General features: G+C 36.5%; 1 pseudogene; it reads left to right on the top strand.

The window, feature by feature from the left end:
- The first annotated feature begins 617 nt into the window (after positions 1 to 617).
- Positions 618 to 3,333, top strand: part of LOC105127076 (boron transporter 4-like) — a 3,597-nt pseudogene continuing 881 nt past the window's right edge.

Genomic DNA, 3,333 nt, shown 5'->3' with positions numbered 1-3,333 from the left:
ATCATTCTTTATTATTTTTTACTTTATTTCAAAGTTTTATCGAATATAAATAATGTATCGTTTTAACTAATGTTTCTTATATATTTTGTATATTTATATTTGATAGGTATAAAAACCAGCAAAATTAAAGTGATGAATATATTATGAAGATGATATTAACTTCATAGCTTCGACTCAATTTGATATTGCTTTAAACTTCTTATTTTATACAAAGATTGTCATATATTTGTAGTTACTTCTTTGAATAAAACTAAATCATGTAATTTTTTTTATTTTTATAATTTATGTATAATAAATTAAAAATAAATATCTTTTTATATTATTTTAACCCCCTATTAAATAATCCTATCTCCGCACCTATGCACATGGGAAATAGAAACAAACAAAAAATTAATTGATCACATGAAATATGCCTATAGAGATGTGCATGTGTTTTGCAATCATATGGAAATTAAGTACATGGCCTCTGGGACCCTCCATTTCCTTGTCATCTCTCTCGTCTGTCCAACAAAGTTGGCTAGCTCTTAACAAAAGCCCACCTCAACATTCTACAGTTTTGATCAATGATTCATTTTCACACGGTTTCATGAGCCTTCTTCCTCACTTCATGCCATGCCATAGAAAACATAGCTTGCACCATATCATTAAGCAGCACCATTATGCTCCTCACTACATTCATAACACAATTACACCCAAGCAATGTAAGAATAATTTATTTTCCTGGACTTTCTGATTCAATAACTCAATTATAATTTTGTGTTTAACATAATTATACTTCTAACTTTTCATGGTAGAATTTGCTGTATAATGAGGTTGACCGTGTTAATTTTTTTTACTACAGGGAGTGGTTAGTGAATTCAATATTCCTAAAGATGAAAGTTCAAAACTGGAGAAGTATCAATTCCAGTGGCGGTATGCAAATGGATTGCTTTCTATAATTTTCTCATTGGGTGTATTGTTCACAGCCCTTAAAAGCTGTAGGGCAAGATCATGGCGATATGGCACAGGTAATGAGCTGCAGCTTGTTGGTGGATGATTAACAGAAGAAAATTGGTTTAAGATTTAATTTACTTATCTTAATCTTTTGTTCCATTCTTGCAGGGTGGATCCGAGGTTTTATTGCAGACTATGGAGTTCCCCTAATGGTCGTGTTGTGGACAGCTTTGTCTTATGTCAGACCCATTGAAGTTCCTTCTGGGGTTCCTAGGAGATTTCATGTTCCGCTTCTTTCGGATGCTGAATCAGTGCACCATTGGACAGTAATAAAGGTAATAATCATGCGAATTGTTGTTTCCATTGGGTAGTTTATTTCCGAGGATATTCGGAAATGTTTAGTTCCGAAGTCTTCAGACTGCAGGATTCATATCCTCAGCTGTGGGGCTTCTCTTCCTGTGAGTCTGTGGAGTGCTTGACAGAACAATTATTTGTCCTAGTATTTGGCGAAACATCATTCCAGCTTTAAATTACCGGTTTGATCTATAACAATGTGTTTCACACGCTCAAATTGCAGGACATGGGGAAGGTTCCTTTGACATACATCTTTGCTGCCTTAATACCAGCTGTTATGATAGCCGGATTGTATTTTTTTGACCACAGCGTAGCTTCACAGATGGCACAACAGAAGGAGTTTAATCTCAAAAATCCATCTGCTTACCATTATGATGTCTTGTTGCTTGGTTTCATGGTATGTGATTGATTCGATTGATTCATGAGTCTGTTTCTTCTTTCTAATGTTAGCCTCTGTGGCGTATCTATATATTTGGCTTACTTGCTGCGTGTTGTTCACGATTTCAGACATTGATTTGTGGTTTACTTGGACTCCCTCCTTCAAATGGTGTTCTCCCCCAATCCCCCATGCACACCAAGAGCCTTGCAGTTCTCAAGAGGCAGGTATGGCATGCCTTCTGAGGACATGTTCAAGTTAAAGTTCAGTTTGTTTAGATACTTAGATGTTATGAGCTTGATCTGCAGTTGATTAGAAAGAAAATTGTAAAGAGCGCAAAGGAATGCATAGCCAAAAGGCAAGCAACTCGGAATTTATGGAAGAATGCATGCTGTGTTTTTAGAGATGGATGCGCCTTCATCTGTAAGTGCTCAAGACTTGTTAGTTCGCAGCCTGCTACCTACCAGTGTCTTGAAATCTGTTTGTATGCAAGTGTGTTCCTTTCCGAACTTAACAGGAATCATGCTGCAGGATGTTTCAGTACATAAGGAGTTGGAGAACTTGAAGCAGGCTGTCATGAAATCTGATGATGAAGAGGATGCTAAAAAACAATTTGATCCTGAGAAACACATTGATGCTTATTTGCCTGTGAGAGTTAATGAACAGAGAATGAGCAACCTGTTACAGTCAATCCTTGTTGGAGTATCAATGTGTGCTTTGCCTCTGATAAAAAGAATACCTACATCAGTTTTATGGGGATACTTTGCCTACATGGCCATTGATAGTCTTCCAGGGAATCAGTTCTGGGAAAGGATGCTGTTGCTCTTCATCACTCCTAGCCGGCGTTACAAGTTATACAACTTGAAATTAGAAGAGAAAGCATGCTGAAATATAAGTATTGCTTATCTAACTCCATGATAATAATGAGTTTTGATTTCTCCATCCATAGCAATCAAGCACATCTTGGTTCTGAGAATACTTTTCAACATATCAGTCGCAGCTGACAATATAAAGCAAGTGCTCTGTCTAAAAGATTTTATATCAAGTCCAAAATGGAAGGATGTTAAATTTCTGAAAACAATAGATACTTACAGGATCATAATGCATTATCTATGAATCATAGTTTTTCATCATTATCCTAACTTCTTAGCTTTCAGTATCGTTCTGTGGGGCAGAGTCCTGGAAGGTGTTCATGCTTCATTTGTGGAAGTGGTGCCATTCAAGCAAATTGCTATCTTCACAATTTTTCAATTTGTCTACTTTTTGATCTGTTTTGGAGTGACATGGATACCCATAGCTGGAATATTGTTCCCCCTACCATTCTTCCTTCTTATTGGCATAAGACAGCGCATCCTTCCCAAGCTGTTTCAACCTAACCATCTGCAAGAACTAGAGGCTGATGAGTATGAAGAAATTCCCGGTGCTCCAGCACGAAGCCGAAGCCTTTCCCTCATGGTACATTCTTCTAATTTCTTATATATATGGTTGATTAGACTTGTGCCCAATATATTGCTTATATCTTTAGTGTCTAGGAAAATGATGAATATACTATTTTAGTTAATTTGTTTTCTGTTAATGACAAAGCCTTGAATGCAGCAAGTGACTGGACTTGTTATGTTGAATTTCTGCTCATTTGACCAAGAAATGACTTGGATGAGCTTCTAGAAATA

This window comes from Populus euphratica, unplaced genomic scaffold (genome assembly GCF_000495115.2).
Source record: "Populus euphratica unplaced genomic scaffold, PopEup_1.0 scaffold50.1, whole genome shotgun sequence".
Classification (NCBI taxonomy): Eukaryota; Viridiplantae; Streptophyta; class Magnoliopsida; order Malpighiales; family Salicaceae; genus Populus; species Populus euphratica.
This window is presented reverse-complemented; position numbering and strand designations above follow the sequence as displayed.